Raw genomic sequence first — 8,250 nt, forward strand, 5'->3', positions numbered from 1 at the left:
ATCTGCACCACCTTTCTGACTGAGTCACCCCTGAATTGTTTCCGTGATCTGCCCTGCACCTCTCCATTCTCAAGCAAACACTCCTGAAGCCAGTCAGGGCCGGCTGCTTTGGGGTCACCCCACTTGCTGTCTATCCTCTGCAAACATGAGCCTCTGCTGCGCTTCCAGGCAATGCAGACAAGAAGGGTCTTTTTTTTAAAGATCTGTGTCCTTAAGCCACAGCTACCCTCAACACTAGTGTTTTCAGCCTGAACACGTTCTTTAGAGATTTGGCCAACAGTTCCCCTGCAGGCAGCTGCTTCCAAATCGACTGTAATAAATAGATACAGGGCACTGGGAATCAACAGCAAGTTGCCACCCTACTCGTATGTCATAGAACTACCTTCTGCTAGCTTAGCCTAAAGGAAAAAACCAAAATACAAAAAACAACGCAGGGTCTCCTGGTTGGTTCGGTCAGTAGAGCGTGTGACTCTTGATCTCGGGGTTATGAGTTCGACCCCCACACTGGGGGTAGAGATTGCTTAAAAATAAAATCTTAAACAACAACCCAGGTTGATGTGACATTCTTCAATGGCAGTGCAATACGGAGTATAAGGACCGATTGACCTCACAGGACAGCTAATAGGGGGGTCCCTGGGCCCTTTAGCTTGTTATCCTGAGCTGCTGATCGATGCGGCAGGCCTCCTGCCTTTCTAGGTCACAATGGGTACTTACCAGTGCCCAGGTGAGAGGCACCAGGCCCAGAAGGATCACCGGCCACTGCCGGTACTGCTGCTGTTCTTGGTGGTTTGCAATGACCAGGGGTGCGGCGGGGGAGTTCAACACCAGGGACGTCGCCACGGCATGTGGTCGTCCCAAGTCCTTCACGTTTTCTTGTTTTGTTGATTGGAAGTCACAAACCACATCAGTGTAAACATGGTATTTATTTTTGTATATCTTACTCTTTAAAGCAAGCAGGGGTGCTTTCTTTGGGAGGGAAACAAGTTTAGTACACCCTCCTCGCCAGCACTTCAAACAACACAGAAGCGCGTGCTGCAAGGGGCCAGTCCCCCGGCCCGCCGCCGGCCAGCACGCCTGCCCTGGAGCAGGGAGCCGTGAGCGGTGCCGCGGCCCTGGGGTCTGAAGCACCGAGGGCACGTCAAGTGCAGCCTCCAGCACGAAGGAGTTAGGGGGCCAAAGCACACCGTCCTATTGAAGGGGCTGACTGCTGCCTGGCTTCTCCTCTCCGAGTGTCTGAGCTCTTCATAGATGGGCTTCGCCCATCCATTTGTCCATTCATGAATTCAGCCAACAGTTCCTGTGCGCTAGCACTGGGTATGCAGTGCTGAGCCAGACAGGCGTGGCCATTGTCTTTAGGGAGCTCACGTGAAACAAACACATAAAGTGTCATTACAGATTGCGCTCGGAGTCCTAAAGAAAAAGCCCAGGCCCTGTGACATGGAATATCAAGAGGGGAATGTGCTTTACTTAAGATGGTTGGGAAGGGTCTCTCCGAAGACAAGACATAGATGTTGAGAGCCAGTCATGGAAAGAGATAGGGGATAACATTCCGGACAGAGAGGACAGTGTGTACCAAAGCCAGCAGCATTCAGTGACCACAGAGGGGGATGTAGGCTCAACACGACGTCCTCAAGGGTCTAGAAGTTTCCCCTATATGATTCTTCCTCGTGAGTCTGGGTAGGAATGTTTTCACGTGAACTGTGAGCAGGAGGAATGGAGGCTAGCCGGGTCTCCCAAATGGGAGATCTGGCCACTCCCGTTTCTTTATATCCAGAGTCTTGGTGTGAGATTGAGGATCCCAGGAAAGACTATCAGTAAGTCATGTGTGGAGCCAGCCCTGAAGCTGACATGTTCTTTTATATGACACAAGCCAAAGGTGGAAATGCTCACAGCTGGCTCCAGCTTCATAAACCTTACATCCTGAGTTGGCATCGCTTCATCTTCCATAGTTTTCCAGAGATTTCAATATCTTAAAAAAATGGAACCACAGTTTTCTCCGCGATCTTGTTCCCTCATACACAATCTACCCTCCCCCTAGTCGCTGCTAATTGCCAGAAGGCAGCCAGCTATGTGGGAAAGCATCAGCAAATGCATGCCACTCACCCCTTCCTCCGTGTCTGGTTGGCCACCTCTACCTTTTCGACTTCTTTACAATAAATGAGGGAATGGCCATAACTGGTCGCCTACAGATCCTCTTACTAAGTGACCTCAGTGTCAACACAGCCTGGTAAGCCCTAGATACAATGTGGCACAGAGCCTGGTTCTTGCCCTTAAGAAGGTTACATTGTAATGAGGGAAACACATGTCCATGATAATTACAGTACCTCATGATATGATATAGGGGCATCTAGAGCAGATGGGGTGGGAAGGAGGAGGAGATCAGGGCAGGTAGGGAGGAAATTACATCAATGAGGCACTCTAAGCCAATCTGAGGGGTCCCTAGGGGTGGTGGCCGGAGAGCAACCCAGAGAAAGCAGTGCTTACATTATGGATGGCGTTGTGCCCTAAATCAAGGAGGTTAAACTTGAAGATTAAAGTAACGGAGGAGGGGCACCTGGGTGGCCAGATGGTTAACCGTCTGCCTTCGGCTCAGGTCATAATCCCAGGGTCCTGGGATCGAGCCCCACATTGGGCTCCCTGCTCGGCAGGAAGCCTGCTTCTCCCTCTCCCACTCCCCCTGCTTGTGTTCCTGCTCTTGCTATCCCTCTCTCTGTCAAATAAATAAATAATCTTTTAAAAATAAAGATAAAAAAATAAAGTAACGGAGGAGAAGTGGATTACCTTTGCATCTCAGAAGCATAGGACTGGGTGGGTGATGGGCAGGAGGGGAAGGCTGGGAAGAGGGACAATGGCAAGGAGACTATCACAGTAGTTTGGGGAGAAGTGAAGGACGGCAACAGGACGCAATTCAGGAAGTATAAATAAGTGTCAAGGCTAAGGGATAGCTTAAATATAGTATCAATCATGATCTTTGACGTGCAGCAAAAGAAAGTGGCTCTGGTTAGCTCCAGTGGAAAGGGACTTTACTTGAAGACCATCCGGTAACTCACAGAAGCAATGCAAAGACTGGAGAAACAAGTTCTGAAAATGAGAGGGAACCAAAGAAGGCCAGATGTTACGGCCCTGCCGCGCCATGAGCTCAGTGCCTCCGACACTCTTGGGCTCTCCAGTGGCCACTTGTGCTGTAAGTCATTTTCCCCACTGCCCCTCCACTGCCTCACAAATCAAAGTCAAAATCAAAAGCCCAGTGAGATGCCACTTCACACCCAGTAGGATGGCTAAAATAAAAAAGACAGAAAAGAACAAGTGTTGGTGAGGATGTGGAGAAGTTGGAAGCCGCGTGCACGGCTGATGGCAACATACAATGGTACAGCTGCTGTGGAAAACAGTCTGGCAGTTCCTCAAAATGTTAGAGTTACCATATGGCCCAGAAATTCTACTCCTCCATCGCTATAGGCAAGAGAAACGGAAAAACACATCTGTACAAAAACCTGTATGGTAATGTTCATAGTAACTTTATTCAGAAGAGCCAAACAGGGGAATCATCAACCAATGACTGAATAACCAAAATGTGATAAATCCACGCAACGGAGTATTGTCCAGCCATAAAAAGAAATGAAATATTAATACCTGCTACAACATCGATGAACCTTGAAAATATGCTAAGAAGCCAGACACAAAAGGACACAGATTGTATGATTCCATTTATGTAAAATGTCCAGAAGAGGCAAATCCATAGAGACAGGAAGTAGATTTGTGGTTGCCTGGGGCTGGGGGGGTTGGGAGGGGAGAGGAGTGACTGCTAATGGGTAGAGGGTTTCTTTTTCAGATGACAAAAATGTTCTAAAAATAATTGTGGCGATGGTTTCACAACTCTGTAAACATACTAAAAACCACTTTAAAAAAGGGTGAATTTTATCGTATGCTAATTATATTTCAATAAAGCTATTATTTAAAAAAACCGACTGGCTCAACCATCGCCAGATGGCTAAGGTTGGGACCCATGCCCAGGACCTAACGCCCTGGCAGAAGAGGGAGAAAGGCCCCACTGTAGCTTCTGTAGTGGGGGGTGGCTTTCACCCCCAAGGGCTCACCCAGAACGGGAAAGGATATTCAGATGCTGGGCAGCATGCAGGAAGGAGGCAGAAGGCATTTGGGCAGCCGTCTAGATTCCTAACTGGAGAACTCACCAAGCCTGTTTGTGGACAGGTCTCTAACTTTGCTCCAAGTCACTGCGTCCTGAGCAGATACCCTGTGTTTAATCATTCATTGTTAGAAGAGCGTCTGGATTACACTGACTCATCTTTGAACGCCTCAGTATTTCAGAGCACTACACGTCCACTATCTCTTTATTTTTATATAACCTCAAGTGGCCCAATTTCTGGGCAAGCCAATGGTTGCATGGATGGATATGCAAATTGCCAATTTACTGGTATTTGAGCTGGTGACCATTTTTATGGTTGTAGTTTTAGGCGAGAAAGATATGGACAGGCAGATTACAATATCTGATTTGTCAAAAAACCCTCTTTTTTCAAGACCTCCCCAGTCTATTATAAGGCCCACACTTCAGGGGACCCCATTAAGCTCCACCAGTGGTATGCTTGTAAATGTTTACCAACCAGCTCTGGGTAGAGGAAGGCCAGGAGGCTCCTGATGAATAGCACTTGCCAATTTCCAGAGTGTCAACATTCCCACCATGCTGATTTCCAACCTTATGATGGACGTCGAGCGGGGAATCCTGGAGACCACAACAGGAGAGCAGGGTTCTGGCCAGAAGTCTGCTAACTGGCTGCATGACTCCTGAGTTTTATTGTCCTTTTCCGCAACAGGAGGGGGGTTTCATACCCTGCAGCACACCCTTTGGCTCCTGTCTCCAAGGAGGGGACTATATTTCATTCTGTGGTTGGAGGGTTCTCTTCAGTACTCTCCCTCTGCTAATGGCCTGCTCCCCAAACACCAAAGCACCACTGTTTATGAAAACAACTTGCCGCTACAAGTTGCTAGGTGAGGACCAAGGCTGCCTAGAAGCAGGAGATGGCCTGAGCTTCCTCACAATTATGTGTTACGCTCCAGAGGTGGAAACCTCCTCACCAGCCCTCTCCCCGTGTCACAGTGGATTAAGGGTTGAATTTAGCAGCCCAGGAAAGAGAGGTAGTTGACCTTGTGTGGGTCATAATGAAGCAAGGGATCACCAGGTCCTTTATTCAACAAATACTTTCTGGTCTCTAGCACTTACTATGTGCCAAGCACTGTTCTCAGTCCTTGACAAATACTGTGTTTAAATCTCATGCTAGCTCCATGAGGCAGGTGTTCTTTCCATCCCATTTTACAGATGAGACCCAGAGAGGTTAAGCCACAAGCCATAACTAAATAACTAACTTCTGTAACCCTTTTAACATATCTAGAATAATAACATTCAGAGAGAGCCCAACTTCCCAGTTTCTGGTAACCAGGGATCCAGAGGAACTCTCAAGCTAAAAGCAACTAAAAATGGTAGAAAAAGTATCAAAACATTCTAAAAGCCACCACATGCTGACAAAATAAAAAGGAATAGCTGAAATTGAAGGAAAAAGAGAACCCTGAAAGACAATCCAGCAGAGAAGCCATCTTAACCCAGCAGATTATCTGTCAAATCTCGAATATTTGAACTCTAGCGTGAATGGTTTTTTGAGGCAAGAGGCCAGAAATAAAAGTCCAGGTGGGAGATGAGACTTGCCCCCACAATAATTTGAGACCCTGTTGGTATGCTGGTAAATGTTTGCCAACCAGCTCCAGGTGAGGTTGGGGAGAGGGTCCTGATGTATAGCATTTGTCAATTTCCATAGTGTAAATACTCCTGCTACAGTTGATTTCAAACATCAACATGGGGGTCACTATACACAGAATTGGGGAGTGCACGCCTGTCAGCCACTTGCTGACATCATTGACACCCCACCCCACCCCGCCGCCAGAGGGTACAATAAGCAAACCAGTCTAGCTCGATAGGGCGGCCTGTATTTGTATCACTTGGGTGGTCCAGGGATCCGTAAGCCCTGAACTTGGATATAGATAGTCCTGGAATAGAAGTGCCCTCAGGAGCCTGGCAGAAGCAAACATAAATCATCTCTGGAGGAAGGTAACTTCATCCTGGGCCTCAAATTATCCCTATAAATAAATTTTCTCCTCAGCCTGGCTGAAGAGAACCAGGCAGATCACAAGGAAATAGGACACCATGAGCAAGAACTAGGAGAAACAGACCCTCAGATACTTCAAATATTAGAATTATCAGACACAGAATGTAAAACAACCATGCTTTGTTGAGAGAAAGGTTAAAAATATCTGCAGGGGACAGGGAACTATGAAAAGTGACACGCTAGATTTATAAAGGACATTTGTAGAAAGCTTTATAGTTTAATCAGAGATCAAGAACACAAATACCTTCAGGGGCCATCTGGGAATACGAATGAGTTAAGTGACCTGGTGATACTGGAAAGCTTTGTCTGAGGGGCACAGGGCTCCTCACCTCCAGCTGATTGTTACCATGTAGCACCAGGGTACCAGTCTGCAGATCTTCTGCTCTTTCTGGAGAAGCTAGATATTTGGATTTCTTCTTATTGTGGTAAAATACACATAAAACTGACCACTGTAACCATTTTAAGGTGTACAATTCAGTGGCATTACGTACATTCAGGATACGTATGATAATCACCATTATCTAGTTCCAGAATTTTCTCACCACCCCCAAAAGAAACCCCACCCCCTTGGAAGTCACTCTCTATTCCCCACCCCCACCCACTGGCAACCACCAATCTGCTTTGTCTCTATGGATTTGCCCAGTCTAGATATCTCATGTAGGTGGAATCATACAATATTTGTCCTTTTGTGACTGGCGTATTTTACCTATCATGTTTTCAAAGTTCATCTATGTTGTGGTATGTGTCAGTACCTCATTCCTTCTTAATACCCAAATAACATTCTATTGTGTGGAAATACATATTTATCCATTCATCAGTTGATATTTGAATTTTGCTATCTTCCTATTTTATTTTTTTAAAGTTTTATTTATTTAAGTAATCTCTAGACCCAATATGGAACTCGAACTCACTACCTGGAGATCAAGAGTTGCATGCTCCTCCTACGGAGCCAACCAGATGCCCCAAATATCTTCCTATTTTTTCAGACATATGTATTCAGAAGTTCTTTGTGGCCCTAAGCCATCAGAGGGCCAACAGTAGAGACCGCTGTTTTATAACCGGCTGTGACATATTTTCTTATATAATGTTCAGAATGACTCGCTGAGGTACTATCTTATTTTTTTGTATTAGGCATCCCATTTCCCCAGTAGCTTTTCTCCCCAAATCCAAAATCTCAGGGGAAACTGCTTGGTTCCAGAATGAATGGGAGTCTGGGGTCTAGCTTACGGGTGTAACCTTGAGCTTCCCTGGAACTCAGTTTCCCCACGGATAAAATGGTGTTGGACTGGTTTATCTCCAAGACACTGGGTTTGCTAACAGGGTCACCCTCATTTGCTCTAGCCCCCGTCTGGGCATGAATTAGCCTTGGTCAAGTCGGTTTATCGGCAGCTGAACGAACACAAACATGTGGCCACCAGGGTTATCCTGATAATTGCAGATTCTTCCACAGAGCTGTCCTGAGGCACGATGGAGAAGAAACACCTCAAAAGTCCTCCTTGTAGGCCGGCCAGCCCATTTCACCTGCTAGGGCCATATGCGCGGTAGCAGCACCCGGTCTGAGCCTGGGACTTCGGTCAGGAGTGGCTTCGATTTAAATCGTGCTTCTCTGACAGCAACCCCAGAGGGAAAGGAAGAGCCCCAGATGAAAGGCTGATAATCGTAGAGCTGTTCCTTCGCGGAAAGCTATTTAACAGGCAAGGTCGAATGTCTCGTGGTCGCCTCGCCCCTGGCACCTTTCCTCCGATTCTAGTTTTCCAAAAGGACGAGGGAAAGGGAAGCGACGTCCTAGCTCGCGTGTTTGCACAGGGCAGAGGGCCAGCAGAGATCCGTGCTTCCCAACTCTTTCCAAGAGCACCTCGCATCCCGAATCGCCGCCTTCAACTCTGAGAAGTCGGGAGCCCCACAGGAAACTTGCATTATTGCACCCGCTGCCACACACACCCGGGGCAGCGGACCAGCCGCATAGCTGGCTCCCCAGGAATGCGCCCCCTCCACGGCCGCCCGCCCCGCCCCGCCGGCGCGCCCTCCCTGGGGGGACCCCGCGGCACCTGCGGCCTCCGAGTGAGTGTCCTCGCGC

Source organism: Eumetopias jubatus, unplaced genomic scaffold, assembly GCF_037043125.1.
Source record: "Eumetopias jubatus isolate StellerSeaLion01/CBP00866 unplaced genomic scaffold, mEumJub1_p1.0 scaffold_16, whole genome shotgun sequence".
NCBI classification, from domain to species: domain Eukaryota; kingdom Metazoa; phylum Chordata; class Mammalia; order Carnivora; family Otariidae; genus Eumetopias; species Eumetopias jubatus.